The sequence below is a fragment of the Cibotium barometz genome, chromosome 18, assembly GCF_041138505.1.
Source record: "Cibotium barometz isolate CiBa-2024 chromosome 18, ASM4113850v1, whole genome shotgun sequence".
In the NCBI taxonomy this organism is placed as follows: domain Eukaryota; kingdom Viridiplantae; phylum Streptophyta; class Polypodiopsida; order Cyatheales; family Cibotiaceae; genus Cibotium; species Cibotium barometz.
Window position 1 is genome coordinate 56256331 of NC_141063.1, and position 20830 is coordinate 56277160.

At 38.7% G+C, this 20830-nt stretch overlaps 1 pseudogene across 1 annotated transcript; it reads right to left on the minus strand.

Annotated features, from left to right (window-relative positions):
• Positions 1 to 4380: 4380 nt before the first annotated feature.
• On the minus strand, positions 4381 to 9588 carry LOC147629504 (laccase-11-like; annotated as a pseudogene). The gene is made up of 7 exons (XR_015267960.1): positions 9435 to 9588; positions 8894 to 9045; positions 8536 to 8780; positions 8236 to 8342; positions 5733 to 6346; positions 5278 to 5638; positions 4381 to 4738 (listed from the first exon to the last, which is right to left on the minus strand). The product of XR_015267960.1 is annotated as a laccase-11-like (transcript).
• Positions 9589 to 20830: the final 11242 nt, after the last annotated feature.

The following is a 20830-nucleotide window of genomic DNA, read 5'->3' on the forward strand; positions in this document are numbered from 1 at the left end:
ATTAAGAAATAGATTAATGTAGGCATGGATACTCAAAAACCAGCAAATTCTCATTAGGGCAATGCCTCAATTTATAGAGTTTACCTCAAGCATCTAATCCCACTGATTTCTCCCATGATTCACTCCACCTCTTTTCCCTGATTCTCTCCACCTCTTCACTTTTCCCAGAATATCTCCCAGAATATCTCCACACTTCCCAGAATATCTCCACACTTCCTAAATCTTCTCATGCTACCCTTTATTCTCTCCCAGTAGATTCTTCTCACCTTTTCACAAGTTCTTTCACATTTACACATTCTCTTTTACAACCTCTAACCAAGGGCTTGTTCCCGCACACACCCTATTCACTTGTATTTTCAACAGAATATGTGTGCATTGGATTATTGAGCATAAACAAAAACCATTGAAGTTTTAATTGTAAAATCATTCTCTTCTCTATTAGAAGAACTTAGTTACCTCTGTTAACATGATAATTAGTGCTAAAATTATAGCTGATTTCTAGAGCGCTTAAAGGTTCTACTCTACCATTGAGGTGTTGCTATCATCATCATAACCAATTTATCCCTTGGGTTAGTAATCAATTACTCTCCCAAATCAGGGTATTTTTTGGTTTTATAATTTTTCAATTTAGGAAGTGTTAATCTTATCAAGTGCATATCTCCACTTTTGTAAGGGACTAGACACTAGCTTCGGGTAATCCCATTGTAGGGCCTTCCCATCCCCACTAGGAAACCATGTCAAATCCACTCATAGTAGATGCCTTTAATGGTGGAGGCTTCCATTATGGCAAGTAAAACTTAAGTTTATTCTCATGAAAGATGGGCTTTGGGGGATAGTAAGTGGAAGACAAAAATATCCAAGATTGAAGGGTAAGATAAAAGATTTTGACATCATTGAACTATGGCTAGGTGATAGTTTCAACCAGCACATTACATCAGAAGAGAACTCTAAAGGAGCATGGGATGAACTCGAGAAGCTGTTTGTTGGTGCCAAACAGAAGAACTCCAAAATAACTCTAAAAATAGTTTTTTGGGTTGGACATCAAAGACAGTGAGTCATTCCAAGCATATCTAAATAAAATGAAAGTGTTATGTAAAAACTTACATGTGTTGAGTCTCTAGTGGAAGAAGAGGATGCCATAGAGCAATCCTTCTGAAGAGTGTGACCTTGGATGCCTTTAGCCCATTGGTGGCTACCTTGAAGAACCTACTTGACTCGACCTTCACACCAGCATTGAAGGAGCCTTGATCAAGGAAGAAAAGAGACTGAAAGTCAAAGTGGGGGGTCCTCACAATATGAAGAGAAATCTTTCTTCACCAAATGACCAAGAACCAGAGTGAAGGGCAACTTTTGTGGCAAGCCAAGCCACATAGAGAAAGAATGTTGTGAAGCAAGAGGAAGACTCCTAGCAATAATCAAGTAAACATCATGAGAAAAGAAGCTCCAAATGAAGGGGCTTCCTAATAAGAAGTCCTATCATTGGAAACACTCTTCTAGTGAATGGAAGTGTAGCATTATATGGTAGGGATGTGTGTGAACACACTTAGGACTGTCGGGGCACTTTTTCCCTCACTAGGAGGTTTTTTCCCCCGTGCGTATGTACACCCTCTTATCTACTCATTTTGGGGTTTATACTTATCTTTTGTATCTGACACACTTTAATTTTCATTCTAATCTAGTGAGTTTGTGTGCTCTCAAACTTCTCTATCTTGTGTGTATGCATTGTTGCAACCCAGCCCTAATTCCAACAAGAACAAGGCATCCCTCTCACCTTGTGTTTACACCCAATCATTATATTCTTACCTTTGTGTAAAAAAATAGTATTTAAGCCAACAATGAATCCTATGAGGAACCTATGATAGATCACTCTAGCAAATGATTGAGGGTAGGTCGCGTGTATGTATGGTGGTAGTATTTCATCACTTGAGGGGGAGTGTTAAAACATCAAGGGATGTGGGGTGAATGTTTGGAGCAAGGGGGAGTGGTATGTGACTCTCATAATTTGGTAATGGTTGCATAAGCTATAGACTATGGTTCAAAGGGTTAAAGGAAACCCAAAGAATAAGGAAAAGATGAAATGGCCAACCCATGTGAAGGCCAAAAGTAGGCGCGTAGAAGAAGTGGGAAATGATTCCTCATCACAAGTACCCAAATCAAGGGTGATAGTGCTCAAATATGAAAAAGATTAGGGGATGCTTAAGCAACAAGCTTATGGACCATGATTAATGGCTAATGAAGATGTACTCAAGCCTATAAAAGGCTCGCTATCTAATGGATCAAACAAATAAGCTTTTGAGCTAAACCTCTTGCCTTGTCATTATCTTGCCATTATGCTTCACTTTTGTCATTCGCATTTTCATTAGTGCTCATCTCTTTCTTGCTTTCTAGCATGCTAACATGATGAGTTTATTTCATTTCTACATAACCTAGATGCAAATCTCAAGTAATAGTGGTCGTACCATTTTTAAAGTTTTTGCCGGCTTAGTGTGAACACTAGTCACTTGTATATAAGTCAATTTTCAAAAATAAGCAAGACATATTCTCATTCCCCTCCAATACAATACTTGTAAGCTCTTATCTTATCTACTCTTACTTTAAGCTATATATGTTCTTATGTGTTCCTATGGTTTACTTTCTTGAATAGGTTTGTAGGTTGCTTTCTCTTATTCATCTGACTTTTGTGAGAGATAACCACCATGAAGGCCATTCTCTTCTTGACTATATCTAGGCATAAAGAGCTCTTCCTTCACCTTTATAGCCATGGAGCATTCGAGAGTGTGACAATGAAGAGACGAACATGCTAGTGTGGGGAGTTACATTGGGGCTCAAATGCAAGACACCCAACGACACATGATTTGTCAAGGCTAGGGTAAGCTCTTAAATTGAACAAGGAGGGTGGTTTCCATGAAGGAGATGGATTGCTCATAGAAGAAGAGGGTAGCAAGGTTAGTTAGATCAAATCGTCAATGCAAGAGAGGAGGTTGAAGAAGGTGGAGGTGGAGATTGGGTGGCCTGACAAGATGTTAAATTGAAGTAGGTAAGGTAATTAGAATTAGTGTTGTATTTGTTAATGTAAATCTATGTGTGTGAATTTTCTTCTTGGGTTCTCAAAAGTCATAAATAATAAACCATAGTCAATTTTAATGCCTTAGAAATATGAGAACTATGACATATGTATGTAATAGAGCATGTCTTAGAAATATGAGAACTTAGAAATATGTATATAAAACAAAGAATGTGTGTGTGTGTGTGTGTGTGTGTGCGCTTAATATGATTATTTAAATGTTTTAACCCAAGTGTAAGAGAGCAAATGCTATAATTTTAAATTTTAAAAATTTATTTAAATAGTGTAATAATTAAAACCTTTTTTAAAATACATTATGTGCATGAATATAAGAAAATAATGATAAATTCCTAGCCTTGACTTTTTATAAAACATTAGAAATTATCAAATTCTATACTTTCTTAAACAAAGTCATGATTTGCAATCATTAAAACATTAAAAAATAAGCCTTATTCGGTAACCCGGTGCATATGATACTATCAAAACCATCTCGTATGGTTCTCAACAATTAGAAGACAAAGGAGGAGTGACTATTGGGTGGGTTTAGTAGCCTATTAGGAATCGAGGTCATGTAATTAACTAGTGTAGACTAAGTATCTAGGTTTTAAAAATCTCCCATCTCTTTCATGTGACAGCACTCTTCCTCCTCCCATCGACATTCTAGAGAGAGAAAATGCATATTCATCGAGGGCCCTTCTGAACCATTCTAGAGAGAGAGAAAGTGCATGTTCATTGAGGGCCCTTTCTCAACAATCAAAACCCACATTTTAAAATTTCCCTTGTACTTCTTTGGGTGTCAAAACCTTTTGGTGTGTTCCTTTTCCGCAAAGCACCTCATTGGGTAAAAGCACAAGGTAACCAAAAAAGAAATTTTTGCTATTCAAGATCTGTAAGTGTTTTAAAGAATCCCACGTGTATGAAAAAAAAATAAAAAGAAGTGATTTTACATGATTTAAGACTCAAAATATATAAAAGCACTTTTACTTTTTATTAAAAAACAACCAATGAGGATCTATATAAATTGTGAGAGTTCAGAAGTGACCCCATGATCCATAATATAACATGAAGTGGAATTTTTAACCTTACCAAATGGAAATGAGTTCCTAAATATTGCTAATTCTATGCAGTCCCATGTGCTATTGAATCTAAAAAATCTAAAAAATAGTGAAGACAACATGCATAATACTAGCTCTATTAACCTCAATCTTTGACATGATGACTATAAAGACTATGGTTAGACAATGATGGACTTATTCAACTAAAATTTGCAATCTTGGAATTCAAATTAGAGAAGAATCATAAAATGTTTTGCAATATTAATGAAACTTGTTACATTTTTATTGGATGCCACAATTGTGTGACAATCCAAAAAATGTGTCGCTTCTATGGTCTCCAACACAAGCTTTCCGGTTCTTTTATTTGATGATCAACTTTTTGAAAAGTTTGCCCTCAGTATCAAATCATAAAACAACCCCTATTCATAGTCTAAGTTCTAATAATTTTCATGCAAGGACATTGCAGTACTTCTATCACATGTCATTTGCTAACATGGAGGAAGATCAGAGGGTGGAGGTGGCAGAGATTGTTGAGCTCCATTGCCATTTTTTACAATGAAAGCCATGGACATGCCCCATGAGGTGTGGAGGTCAATATGGCAATGCATAAACCATACCCCTGCATGCAAACGAAACTCATTAAATGAAGTAAACCTTTCCATTTACAATCACTCAATTCAACAAATAAGCATAATTAATGTCAAAAATGCAGGGAGGAGTGAAGGTCCTATGGCTTGGTCTTATAATGATACGAGGATGTTGATTGATTCTTAAATAAACTTAAGCCAATCATAACTTTACAAACAACATGGGTCTACCATCTATGGCGAAGATATGATGCATCCCTTTATATGAAGACAGTGAATCCTAGTTTTCTTTGGTATGAAGCCTATCTTAATCATGTGTTGTGATGTGTATAGAGAAAGGAATGCGTGTGCCTTCTTGAATCGACAAGACAAGTTTTCAATTATTAAATTTGTGTTGAACGAGTTGAAGTCCAATTTCACCCTCTTTTTTGTATACATTTGTGTCTTTCTTTTGTGTGTGTGTCCTTGTTCAAGGGCAGGGTTCTAAGATTCTGACAGTAATCTTTTCTTTTAATCTTGCGCGCGGGGGGGAGGGGGGGGGGGGGGGGGGGCAACTCGGTTGATATCTAACCTGGGTTTGTTGCTCTGAATCGGACGGCAGCCCAGCCTCCGGACGGGACGGCCACAGTGTTTCGGGACGGGGGGTCGGCCAAGTTGAAGTTGGCGGGGTCGGATGTGGCGTTGAAGGTGCCAAAGCCGCTGCCCACCACGTAGAAGTTCTGGCCATGCAAGTGGATCGGGTGGCTCTCGAAGAAGAGCAACGACGTGTCCTGGAACACGATCTGCACCGTCGAGTTGAAATCCAGCACCTTCACCCGCGTGCCCAGCACCGACTGTAAGTCGCCCGTGAACGCCCCCGTGTAGTTGAACTCGAAGGGTGGGTTATCGGGGAAATCGGGCTGGTACACGTTGTTGATCTGATTATAGTAAGCCTGATCAAAAGAGAACAAAAAACTCGTTAATCTCCGGGATCTGCAATAACTGTATGTAGCAAATTTAGCTAGGGAAGCAGGTGCAGTGGCCCACCTGCAGCACTGAAATGGATGGCTCCACGAAGGTGACATTGTTGATGGAGGCAGAGAGGCGTTCTCCGAAAGGGCCTTGGCACTGGCTGCCTGCTGGGCAAGGCTGCAAGGAGTAGCCAACTGTGAAGAAGAGGTCCTCATCAACATGCTTCGCGACATCCATGTAGTAGTAGCCCTTCGAGTAGGACTGGCTTCTCAAGCTCTGGGAAAATGCTTCCACTGCTGCAACATCATTGTAAGCAGGGAATGTGGGTAGAGCCCCAACTGTGGTGGCATTCGAGTTTGGGTTTGCATTAGAGCTGGAGCTAACATAGTTCAAAATGGCTGTGGTTGCAATCGAAGGAAATGGCACAGGTGTTGTCGGGGCTGGAGAGAAGACAGAGGCTGCCATGTAGTATTGCCCCAAAGGTTGGTTTGCAGTGAGCTGGACGTTGGTGGTCTGCCCCGGTGCCAATACAATGTAGTCTGTGTTGTATGGCTTTGTGTATTCTGCATCTGCCTCCACCACAGTTAGGTTGTGTCCGGCCACACCAAAGTAGAGCTGGAAATTCACTGCTGCATTGATCACGCGCAATAGGTATGTCTTGCCTTGGGTCACATTGACCATGGTAGTTGCTGCACAATGTTGAGCACATAAAAAGAAACATTGTGCACATAAAAAGAAGTAGTCAATGTATCAATCCATCTGGGCACATAAAAAGTAGTCAATGTGTCAATCCATTTGCTTAAGCAGAGACTCTCTTTTCCTAATTTCACCTTTAAAAGAGGGTTGTGTGTTTATGTTTGTGATGAGTACAATCTGTACATGTATGTATGTATGCATTTAAGGAAAGGCCTGGTTTACTAGCTTCTGGCCGGATTCAGGATGGAATCCGTGACCCAGTGGCCGCGGACATCCTTCACAACTGCATATGTGAAAACGAGGCAGCACATCCTTCACAACTGCATATGTGAAAACGAGGCAGCAGCAAATAGGAGCTGGCAGAATCTCATCCCCGGATTAATAAGTCGAGGCAACATGAAACTAAGGTCCACTTCCTCCAGCGACCCGCTTCCGAATCCTCATCAACATGCTTCGGGACATCCATGTAGTAGTAGCCCTTGGAGTAGGACTGGCTTCTTCAGGGTCCCCCATGGACCTTCCTCATATGGGGCGCTGTATTTTCACTCCTTTTTAATATATTTTCTTGTGTTTTTACTTTTTAAAAAAAAACTAAGGTCCGATTCACAAGGAGGCGGTGCAGGACATAGCATAATAATAAAAAAGCTGACACAAAAGCCGTTCAGTAAATGGCGTGCCGCTGCGTTGGCCCAAATGGTTGAAACTGTTGGGCTCCCCCTGGAAATCTCTCAATCGATTCACACAGAGCAGAGAACATACCATAATATAGCTCACTTTGACTAGCACCGGCCAGCAAATGCAATGGTTTAATGCTGGGCGTGATCGGCTTGTATTCGATTCACAATCTTAGAATTTGAAGGTTGCATACCCTTCCAAGGGTCAAAACCTTTACAAGAAGGGTTATATGCCCTTTTGCAATCTTTCCATAGAGAAAAGCAAGTTTTAAAAAAAGCGTTTCAAAAGAGAAAATAGGGGCATTCTTCAAGTTCTAAGCCTGTATTTTAATGCTATGAATTGCAAATCTGATTTATCGGGAAATGGAAGCACCTTTTCCCTTTAGGCCAGAGGCAGTTTCCCCCTACACTCTTGCCGAAAAGATGCTCGTCAACACATAGATTTGAACCCAACACTCCCCCAAAAAGATGAGTCATGGCCAACTTTTAAAACACTCTACCCTCGAACACAAAAGGACTTAATAAAAGAAAACAATATAATGGGCATGTCAATATTCAAACCACTAGTAGGTTGACTCCTGGTTCTCATTTATATAATTCTCAGCTTAATATTTTTCAAATTTTTAAAGTGAATAAAAGCTTACCTTTCTTTAACCCTCTAAAGTGTCTCTCAAACCTCCAAATTCTTACCATGTTACAGTGAAATTTTTTTTTAAAGAAAAAAAAAAAAAGAAAACCTCTTCTATGGAGATGACAAATTCACTAAGCACGTGGGCCACATCCATTTTATGCTTATAAATATAACTTTGTCCATCCACTTTCTTTGTTTCTTTGTGAAGGGGATGCCATGCGGTGGGCACGATTGTTTGTGAGACCGCGGAAGAGCTTTTCCCACCCAACCGTTTGGCTTGGTGCCCAATGAACATACACACGTATGTCGATACGTACGTAGGCCGGGTTCACAAATTTTTTTATCAAGAAGCTGCTGCGAGTAGCCGCTACTTTGTACGCATTCATGTGTATGCAATCTATGTATGTACGTGTGTGTAATAAGTCCATTGTGGACGTATGACACATGAGCACTATGGACTTATGTGTATGAATCGTAATCTAATGTATGTGTGTGTTTATGCATTGGAATTTCTGTGCTTATGATGATTGGTCATTACTAGTAATTTGCATGGATGAAAGATGGTGGTGGTTGCTACCTCCTTGTGAGCATGTGTAGAGGTCACCAGGCTGCCCATTGATGGTGAGGGCGTAGTTTCTAGTGCTTCTCTTATTACATCTTCTACGTTTGCGTTCCACCATTCACCTGCAAATACCCAAGAAAATCCATAAAACGCAATTACTCTCATTCTGTGGGCGATCCCCATTTATAACTTTAACTCCAATTGATATGCCTCACATACTTGTGGTGTTGAAAGCTCTTCACACGTGGATTGGCACGCTTGTTCAGTGGATTAGCATACAGCTTAATACAAATTACAAGAATTAGGACTGCTCACCTAAGACAATGGGGAACTCATTGGTGGGGGTAATGAAAGGGTAGTTGACACTCTGCCTGGGCAGGATGATGAAGGCTCCATACAAGGTGGCCCGGAGCCAGCTAATGTGAGCATGCCAAAAGAGGGTACCCCTCTGTCCAGTGACCTGGAACTGGTGGACATAAGAGCGGCCTGTCTGTATGGGGCACTGTGTGATATATGCAGGCCCATCTGCCCACGCAGATCTAAGCTGCCTCACTCCATGCCTGTATAATCGAAGAGCCAACATAAGTATTATCGAGGCCAGAATCAGGATCTTAGGATTTAGAAAACGGATTCATGATCTGCAGATGGTGATCAGTTTGAGTTATGCAGCTACCAATGGATGGTAACGTTGTTGGAGACCAAGTTGGTGACGTTGACGATGACAGTGTCACCTTCTCTCACGTAAACTGTCGGACCCGGGAACTGCCCATTTACAGATACTAATGATTTTGTATGGCAAAGGCGCGTAACGTTTGCGTACTGGATCTGCAATATATGTTTGATCATAAAACCCAATGTAAGACGCAGATATCCATAATTTAATTTGCAAACATAAGTATGATGTTTAGCATTCGCTGTAATTTATTGCGGCTAATGCAGGATTATCAAAGCATTGGGAGCACAGTGATAATGATCAGCTGGATGTGCATATGAAAAGTAGTGGCCAAAACACGCGCACACAGAGATCTAGAGAGATCAGAGAGAGAGAGAGATTAATTAATTCCACTGAGCAATCAAAGCATTTGTAAACACATGGTAGCTAGTTGATATGTGAATTAGAGCATACGTAGCTTGATGCAATGACAAAATGTCAAAGCAATGCACAATTATTAGATATAATGCTAGAAGTCATGATAATGATTCAAAGAGTTTACCTTCCATTCTAGTTGTTGAGTTGCCGCATTAGCACGACCCACAATGGCAATGTGGAAAATTAAGAACAACAAACAAGGCAAGAGGGAAACGCTTCTCCTGATAAACATTGTTAATCTTTGTGTAATTAGCGAGTAAATGTTTTATAATGATGATGTGTAGCTCTTGAAAGCTTATCCTTTTCTTCGTGAGTGGAGGGCTATTTAAAGAGATGGTGAGGTGTGCAAACGAAATTAGTTCAAGAAGGCACTTATAACTTGGTTGACAAATTGTTATGATTTATCATAACCTAGTCGGACAAGTTATCAACAACGTCTTTCACTTGTGTATGACGCTGTAGCCGCCCATGATCTAGATTGCAAATCCATCAATATCAATCCAATAGGGTAATCATGTGCTTAGGACTGCTAAGGGGGCCTAAATCCGTGAATTTGCCCCCTTCCATTCAAAATCAAATCAAGTACGTAGCCACGAGACACTAAAATGTATGTGACAATTGAGCCGCTAAAAGACTATGGTTTTTAGAGGTGGGCCCAAGGGCCTTTGAATGGGGCATTGGAGAATGACGTTTGGACTGGGCCTAGGCAGGGTTAGGAAAAGGAGGGGGGTTTATCCTAGGCAAGGTCTGGGAAAAGAGGGGTTTATGCTAGAGTCTACTTAACTTCTAAAAATGCCACCTCCAACTTTTCAAAAAACTAGTAAATAATAATTGGATGAAAGTATCCATGTCACGTTCACTCAAAGTGGGACTAAAATAGATCCCAACCTCCTTTGTAATTACATTGGCGTAGGAGACGAATGTTTGTCTAGCCCGAAGAAAAAATTACACACTTACAGCTCGTTTCTAGTGGAGTACAATATAGAGTCCCCAGTCACTTGTATTGGAAAAACTATATTGTATGTGTGTGGCACTAAAGGTCAATCACCCAGGCACCGTTTTGAAGAAAACGAATGAGCAGCAGCAAGCTTTCCAAAACGCGTTGGGAGTGACTTCTTTACGGTCCACGGGATTGATGAGAATTTGAGAAATGAAGCCTGAAGAGTCGTGGGCGTATGTTGATGTTACGAGCTCGACATTTCAAACGGTTTTTTATAACTTCTAGAATTAACCTTCCCTTTTGACTTTCTGTGGCGCTCCTGATACTATCATGCCCCCGTTGTCAAACCACCGGTCGGCGGTCGGCCGCTGACAGGAGACCGCCAAACTACAACCGCAGCTGTACACTGTATTGATTCTTGAATTGAAATTTACCCTAAATTTAATTAGTGCGTAGCAACTAATAACTGCATATTAAGAGGCAGCTAGTTAATTCAATGCTTCTTGCTTGTCAAAGCTGCAGCCCGTGTTTCATTATCGCCTCGCAGCTTTAATGCTGAACAAGTTGAAGACATCATGCTCTTCCTACATGCGCGGCCCCATTTCAACCCATTTTCGCCGTGCTGCGCCCGTGCAGTATTGGCGTACCCGTTTCAATTATCATCGCTTGCGAAGATGATCATCGATGCAGAACGAAATGTGCTCTCTCTCTCTCTCTCTCTCTCTCTCTCTCGTATGTATGTGTGTGTACATATACCATGAATATAGACACGTACACATAGTTGTGTGTATATATATGTATGTGCATAAGAGTGTGTTACGTGTATGTATGTATAAGTGTATATTATATAATCAACACACATCTGTATGTGTAAGTGTGCTGTATGTATTTGTGTATCAACCTCGTATCAACACGCATGCATGTGAGTGTGAGAGAGAAAGAGACAAATAATGTTAGCGAGTTACATGCATGTACATGAACCTAGTGTGAAACGTCTCTCTTCTCTCATGTCTTTCTCTCTCTCAAAGGCCAAAATTAAGTATGAGACCAAATACACAAATTTGGCTCAAGATTTATGTTGTGTATTTTGTCTCATAGGTCAATTTGGCTTTTCCTAGACATTAATATACTCTCTCTCTCTCTCTCTCTCTCTCTCTCTCTCTCTCTCTCTCTTATATACATGCTTATGAGGGTTTCATGCATATACACACCATCAATATGATAAATCTATGAGATTTATTTAAAAAATCAAGATATGAGGATGATATCAATGATGTCAAAATTGAAATCTTATTGATGTTGATGATCCTTTGGCTTCATCTTGACCATTTGTTAGAAAATGCAACATCTTTTTTTGTTCATGAATGTGTGTTAATGTTACACTCACTCCTCCTAAGTTTCTTGCATCTAATCATTGCATTTATCTTTTTTAACACTTTTCTTTTCATCACAGCACCAAAAATTTCATCTCTAGTCACCTTAAAGTCTACCTAAGTTATTTTTTTTCACTAAGTTACATAATGCACAACTTTCTTACTTTTATTAGTTTAAGACATTACATCTATTTTTCTAACAGTTTGCTTTTCATCGCATCATTACAAATTTTAGTGGTACAGTCACCTCAAAGGATGTCGTAAGTTACACTTCTTCAAGAAGAAATACAATACACTTAATCATTTTTTCTTTGATTATTCTAAGGAAGTTTATCTATCTTTTGGACACTTTGTTACTCATGAAAAAACATGAATTTCATCACTAGTCACCGTTATAACTTCTTTAAGAAGGTATAAAATACATTTTACCTGGTTTTACCTTTATTAGTGTAAGGACTTAATCTTGACTAAGCCCACTCTTAATAATATCATGTGTTGTAAATTGATGGATTAATTATTGATCATACTTAAGTAGATGAAATCAATTGATATTCTTCACAATGTATGAAATCATTAGTCTACGGGCTTAACCTTAAGTGAACACACTCTCAATCATATCTCATGAATTAAATAAACAAAATGATTATCAATCATTAAGTAGATTAAATTAATTAACATAGATCTCCAATTAAAAAATCATTTGGCTTGAAACTGTCCTAAGATCTTGCAATCATTCTATTATAACAATTTGTACACACATGTAGTCTTTTAACACCCAATTCCCACAAGGAGATAACATCTAATGAAAGGTAGATAATGTTGATTGAACCTTTAATGACATCCAGTGTGTGGACAAGACAACTAGCATGCTAACGTTCACTACAAGCACTTGTTCCTTTAGCGATGATTTTTTCCAGGAAAGATGAATTTTTTGGCTCTTGTCCCCCGTCATCGCTATAGGCATCGGTATATACATCGACTAGCATGACAACTAGCATGCTAACATTCACTACAAGTGCTTGGTCCTTTACTAATGATTTTTTCCAGGAAAGATAGATTTTTTTAGCTCTAGTTCCTCGTCCATCGATATAGGCATTGGTATATACGTTGATAAAAACATCGGTATAGGCATTGGTATATATGTTGGTAAAACTTGAGGGGGGTTAACTATAAGTAAACCCTCTATATCATATGCGTTCAAGGCCTATTTTAAAAATCCCTTATTTGTGAATTTTTCATGAATAAAACATACCTTTTTCTATTCAACTATGAATACCCCCTTCAAATGTTACCCTTCTGTATGTAAAAAATGTGTAAAAAAGGGATTTAAAAATCTCTTCTGTTGAACCCACATCCTATGCTCACATATTTATGAGTGACCCCTCTCCCCCCCCTAACAATTAATTTACATAAATTGCATGACTATTCATCTTCCACAAAATCCATTGCCTCTAAAGAGATCAATTTAAAATACTATCTCTGTATTCCCTACATCTTCAACGCTAGCATACGATTAAAAGGTAATTCATTAGCATCCATGGAAGGATCCGAGGAGATTCTATCAATAGATCTTATCTATTCGCTCTACATGAAAATGTTGTCCATGCGACCATAATGCTCCATATTTCTGATACTATATTACATATACAAAAAAAAAAAACTTTTCAAGAGAGTGTTATTTCAATTATACATCAAGAAAATAATTATTGAATATGGATGTGTTAGTTTCCTTTAGGTACATGCCAATCACATCCTCTTGCAAATTGCACCTCTTTCTCACTAATGCTTTTACTGTCCTCTCTTGCTTTCCTTAGAGTTTGTTCTAGCCATCTAGGCAGCATATTGTTAGGGAGTTGTGCAAGTGACCCAGGATATGGAAGATGTCTATGTCTTTTTCTGAATTTTTTCCACGTGTTTAATGTCTCCACTTATGCCTCTGTATATCTATCAAGCCATTTTTTCATTTGTAGAGAATTCAATACACAAAAGCTATTGATCTTGTCTCATCCATGTTATGAGTTGGGCCTTTGCCTTTTGGTACATTACCTCTCCACCTATCCGTTCATCCTCTTTGTTGTGCCAAAGTGGAGGCATATTAGGATCAATTTATCTAAGGGACTTGGATATGTATACCAATGATTCTTGTACTAACCCACCCTCTTCCATGCTTCCTTCTAGCCTTGCTTTTTGTTGAATAAACCCCTTCATGGTCTTCATGGATCTCTCTAAGAAAAATATCCAATGGCTATGAACAATGCCAATAATTGCAACCTGATCCTCGGCTACATGTATGAGCAAGTGCATCTGAATGGTAAGAATCTCTACAAGAAAAACATCCATCGGCTATGAATAGTGCTACTAATTCCAACCTGATTCTCAACTACATGTATGAACAAGTGCATCTCAATGGTGAGAATACTCGTCAGAAAGTTCTTCTCAATTAAACACACTGCTTCTAAGGAGTTCCTTCATTTATCTCCCTCAAGGATATCCGTCAAACTAAGTCATTGATCTTGTAAATAACACTCCTAATGTCTTCACTTATGCAATCTTTAATTGCAATAGGAAGCACAAACTGCAATGTGACACATGTATGTTAGTAATTAATATGTATATGATAAAGGAGAGAGAAAACGAGTTGTATATGCATGTAAAAATTCATGCCAATCATGAGACTTTAGGCCACTCAGCTTATTGTTTCAAGTAAATGCGCCCTTAAGATAATGCATGCATGTGTCCCGTTGGTGTACGAAGTTGGTGTACGAAAGAATGTAATAATCTTCTTTACAGGGTGTTGGGGGTAGGACCACTTTGCCAAAGAAAACGAGTTGAATATACCTATAAAAACTTATGCCAATCGTGAGACTTTACGCTGCTCAGCTTATTGTTTCGAGTAAATGTGCCCTTAAGACAATGTATGTGTCGTGTTGGTTTACGAAAGTATGCAATAATTTCTTCATTACTCTTTTTTCTCTCTCTTGGATAAAATCCAAGGTATCAGGGATAGGACTACTTTGCCTGACTCACGTACTTGTACCCAAAAAGCTTCCATGTTTTTAACTTCCTTCAAGTCATCTCGAGCACCCTTACTATCTTTATCTCCAATTAAATATTCCCAAATTCTCCTCCTGATATTTTGAATATATGCATGGGATTCAAGAGATGATTGATTAATAAATCATTTTAGTAAGGGAGTTGGTGAAAAATGGAGAGCCTCTTCGGTCCATCTGCAGGTTCTTCATTACATTAGCTCTCTATAATTCCAACCAATTAGTTAAGGTGGTCGACCGAGATTTCCATCCCGTAGTGGATGATGCAATGGAAGATATCTTACATGGCCGTAATATATCATCTTCTTTAGAGTTAGAGAACAACACACATCCAATCAAGGTCCACAATAGGAAATGCATGGTATCCACTGGCAGCAAGGTTGCATAACACCATTTAGTTATATTGTGATCATGTGAAAATATATCTTTAATGTTTGAAAATTTAGATTTATTTATACACGACATTGGATACTCTGCTCCAACCATGCAATGCTCCCTTGTTCTCAGGTTCTTCTTCTAAAGACGATGAACTGTTTACATGCTCCATTAACAAAATCAAGAGAGATTATGAAAAATGTAAGGATGATCAATAGAGAGAAAGAGAAATGGAATGGGAATCAAGAGAGAGAGAGAGCAATGTTATGGGAAATGGAAGGGGATCAAGAGATCAAGAGAAATTCTATAGAGAAATGAAAATCTGACTTCTTTTAAGTAGGAGTACGAATTATGAGTTGGTACAGGGTAATGTCGAAAATACCAACTCATATATCATCAAAAATACTGACACTGGTAAGAAAAATATCGATGCTTATTTTGATGTATATATCGACGCTAAAAATAAATAAAAACCCAAATAGTGTCGCTTTCCTCTTTACTTTTAGTTTTGAATAGAATAGAGACTCTTTCTCCCACCTTACTATTTCTCTCTTTCTCTCGTCCATCCTTCCCTCACCTCTTACCCATCCCTCCCTCACCTCTCCATTTGAGATAGATATTATTTCAAGATCTGGTGAGATTTGCTTTGTTAATATTCTCCAAAATTTTGTGAATTTTCTTAAGATTTTTTTACTAAATTTGGTGCTGGTTTTTTTCTGTTTTGTAGGCTCCTCTTCCCCCTCTTCTCTTTCATTCTTTCTCACGGTCTCTTCTTACAAGCAGGTAAGAGCTTTAGGGTTTTCAAATTAGTTTTTTGTTTATTTTTCTTTGTTGAGTTTTACAGCTTTATGACTCAAATTAGGGAATTACTTTATATCTATACATCTCTTCCCTTTTTGAGCCATTACCCCTTCTCAACGAACTTGAGATAGGCTATTTTGCTATTTATGTTTTTCTTGTTTTCACCCTTGGGTGCTAGGGTTTAGAAATAGAGAGAGACAAAGCATGCTCTATGCATGCTCTGTTTGCATAAAGCATACTCTTTGTGCATGCTAGAGCTTACATACTCTATGCATGCATAAAGAGAGCGAGCTTTATGCATGCATACTCTATGCATGTATAAAGAGAGCAAGCTTAACATATGCATACTTTATGTAAACAAGATCTATGTATACACAGAGCATAGAGTATGCATAGAGCAAGCAATATACTCCAGCGTTGGTCTGATGATTACTTCATTTTCTTGTATTATAGGTCTTTCACCTTTTTTGAGTCGTTAGCTCTTCTTCTCAATAAACTCGAGGTAAGCTCTTTTGCTATTTAGAATTTTCTTGTTTGCACCCCTTGGGTGATGGGGTTTAGGATTAGAGAGAGAGAGAGAGAGAGAGAGAGAGAGAGAGAGAGAGAGAGAGAGAGTATGCTTAGAGAATTCTCTACACATGCTTAGATTCTCTATGCATGCATAAACCATACTCTTTATGCATGCTTAGAGCTTGCATACTCTATGCATGCATAAAGAAAATGAGCTTTATGCATAGAGCATAAATAGTATGTATGCTCTAACTCCATGCACAAAGCATGCATGCATAAATCTTGCTCTCTTATGCTTGCATACAAGTTCTATATATGAATCCTAGAACATGCATACTCTTTATGCATGCTACTCTATGCATGCATAAACCATGCACTCTTTATGCATGCCTAAAGAGTATGCATGTATAAAGAGTATAGGGCATGACTACATAAAGAGTATTCATACTCCATACGTAAAGAGTATAGAGCAAAAAGTATACATCTATACTCCTTATATATACATGCTCCATACTCTTTATACATGCATAGAGTATAGAGTATTCATAGAGAATCAAGACTTAAAGAGTATAGAGCATAGAGAATAGTGCTTGCTTTATGCATGCTACATGCCTCCTCTTTATGCTCTATATGCTCTATGCTCTATGTTTTTGTACATGCTCTATATTCTATGTTTTTATGCTTGATCTATGGAATATGCTCTATGTTTTTACTATCTATGCACCCTTGGGTGCTAGGGTTTAGGAATAGAACAGAGAGCATGCATAGAGCATACTCTATGCATGCATAGAGCTTGCATACTTTGATCATACTTTATGCATGCATAGAGCTTGCATACTTTGATCATACTTTATGCATGCATAGAGCATGAATAAATATTATGCATGCTTGATCTATGGTGGCTACATAAATAGTTTACATAGCTTACATAAAGGTGGAGGCATCTCCATTCAGAGAGTACAAAATCACAACATGGGATGCTTTCAAAGAGGACATGAAAGATGCGTTCACTTCTAAGTTGCATAAGGACAAGCTTGTTTGTGAGTGGGATGATCTCCAACAAAGATATTCAAGTGTGAAGTACACTCACAAGTTCCTCAATATTATGCTTCACATGAAAGGGTTTAATGAATATTTCAAAATCGTGAAGTATATCAAGGGCTTGAAGAACCCTATTGGAGTAGATGTCAAAGCTCAATGGCTAACCACTCTCAAGGAAGCCATGATCTTAGCCATTATTTATAAAGAATAATATGATAATGCATGGTCAAATAGACGGCCATACTTTGGCTCAAATGATTCCACCACAAGGAGAGAAAGGGATACTCGCATCACTCCGAGTGTGCCCAAGATTTACAATAATGGTGACAAACAAAATTTTAGGTTTGGTAACACTTCTCATAAGCCTTCACAAAGGGATGGAAAGTCTTGCAACAATGGGGCTAACAAGATCAAATTAGTGAAGGAGGACAGCATCAATGAATTGAGGAACAAAGGCCTCTGCTGTTATTACAAATGCGGTGAGAAGTGGCACAAGGACCATGTCAAATCATGCAAGGCACATAATGTCACTATCATGGTGTTCTCAAAAGTTATGGATGACGAAAATGACAAGGATGTGGAATCATTTTATGATTGCTTTGAATATTTGGATGCTGACAATGACATAGAGCTAGATGGTGAGTTCCCATTTGACCCCAGTGCTGCACTCTATAGAAACCTTGTGATGAAGACGATGGTTTACCCCCACTACTCTGTGTGCTACAAATGCATGTGCTCATGATGCTACTTTATGCTCAATGTCTTATGAAGCCTATCCTAGTTTCAAGGGTTCAAATACTTTAAGGTTTAAGGCTATGGTCAATGGAAGATTGGCATTCATGTTGGTGCATATTGGTAGTACACATAGTTTTGTGAATCGATAACCATTGTGAAATCTTAAATTGTACTCACATGCCTTGGCAATAATGCACAAAGTTCAAATGGCAAACACGTGGAAAATAGGGATGCTATGGATTATACAATGGTTTGTGAGGTTGTGGATGTATTTCTCTCAAAAGATTATACTTGCATAGCAAATTTACTAGTGTTGGACATGGGGCTAATTGGCATGGTTTTAGGTTGCGATTGGATGTTCACTCTTGGTACCTTCTCCACCATGAATTAGTAGCAAGGCTTCATGGGCTTAATACATGGAGAAATGAGTGTCACTTTGCATGGAGTTCTTAGCTCAATGTTGGCTTTGATTAATCACACTTAACTCAAGATTATACTTGCATAGCAAATTTACTAGTGTTGGACATGGGGCTAATTGGCATGGTTTTAGGTTGCGATTGGATGTTCACTCTTGGTACCTTCTCCACCATGAATTAGTAGCAAGGCTTCATGGGCTTAATACATGGAGAAATGAGTGTCACTTTGCATGGAGTTCTTAGCTCAATGTTGGCTTTGATTAATCACACTTAACTCAAGAGAGAGCTCAAAAAAATGGGACAAATGTGTGTACTACTATAGCTTTGCAAAGATAAAGACCATGTGGAGGAGAGCAAGAATACACATAAGGGAATGGGAAAGCTATTAAAGGACTATGAAAATGTTTCTCAAATGCCTAAGTGCATGCCACCCGAGCGTGATGTGGATCATGAGATAGAGCTTGAGCCTAATGCTAGGCCTGTTTAACAAGCCTCCATATAGATTGTCGAAAGTTGAGAAAAATGAAGTGACAAAGCAAGACAAAGAATTGATGAAAATAGGTTGAGTGGAGCCAATTTAATCACCATTTGCATCACCTGTGCAAGTCTAGTAAAGAAGAAGGATGGTGCCTTTTGCATGTGCATCGACTATCATGATTTGAACAAGATCACTATCAAGAATAGGTATTCAATCCCGAGGATAGATGATAATTTGGATGAGTTGAAAGGGCCGCAAATTCTTCACCAAGATTAACGTAAGATCCAAATACCACCAAATTAGGATGAAGAGTGGTGATAAATACAAGACGGCATTTAGGACTGAGAGGGGTCTATCACTTCAAGGTGATGCTATTTGGATTATGCCTCTATCACTTCAAGGTGATGCTATTTGGATTATGCCTACCAAGTGTCAATAGGGCGATAGGCCAACATGAAAGCACATAACAGACATACATTGCCATTTTTTGTAGGCCTTTCTTTTTATTTTTTATTTATCTATTTTGGATTTTTGCTCCCAAATTATCATGCGTTCTTACATCCTTTTGACAAAGGGGTAGAAGCTATGTCTTAGAGGTCAACACACACGGCCAAGTTGTTCAAGCATTAAGATGGTTTTAACCCTAGACCTAAGACAACCATATTCCCAAGGTTAACTAAAGACATCATGCATTCCCAAGAATTTCTAAAATAAGGTTAAACTCAATTAATGATTTACACTAACACCTTATGCAACTTCAAAAACTAAGTAGTGCTTGGCAAATTCCATGTGGTCATGCATAGTTCATGCAATTAATTGAATAGTAAAAATGAAAGAGAGTGGGGATGGAAGAATAACACCTATACATTAGGACCTCAATGGAAGGCTTCTTGGGCCCTTTTATTTGGCAGTTTAAGGGAGTCAAACCTTTTCTCTTAAGAAGAAACGTTTTCTAATTAGAAGCTTCAAAACGGCTACTTTATTCGAATTTGAATTTTGGGGGGAAAATGGAATTTAAAATCTAGCAGATAAAACCATATCATGTAACATATCTATGGAAAGCTCTTGATGCGTAGATCACGGATCTGTAATCTCCGCTCAAATCGGAGCTTGTATGTAGAAGTTATGGAGATCCGAAAATTGTAAAATTGTCCCCCCCTTCTTTTTGGGAGAAAAAGTGCACCCTTTGACCACTCTTACACCTCTCTTAAAAACCCAACATTTCAGTCCACATGGCAACCCCCCATTTGGCTATTCCTTAATCACCTTGATTAGGCTTGGGCAAATTAAAGGGCCCAAGAAGACCCCATTCACTTCCTAATGATTTCGGAGATCTCCTTGATTCGATGAGAAATGCCCATAATTTGATGTAGATATCCATGTATGAACATTGCGGCAGTCCCAGGACTATGAAAGCGAACCCACCTCAAACTTTTCAACCTATACAATTAACTAGCAAGCACTATACTTCGAGAGGCACATTAGTTGGAGAAAATAAGGACTCGTTTAAGGACACAAAACTAGAAACAACTTGAAAACACTAACCTACCTACCAGTCACCACACTAATACTGAGGATCAAGGTAAGAGGATGTTGTAGAGTTCTAGCTGTAGCCCTAAGGCTAAGCCTCTATCCGCATCATCCAAATAAATAAAATCAGCCTCAATAGTGCCATGAGTCTCATCCGTCCATTCATGTCGTCAGATATATCTTCTTCGTCCTCCCATCCACATAGACTCGTCAAGAATGTAACTATGCGAGGATAGTCATCCTGTGGAAAAGTAAAGACTTGGGCTATCGG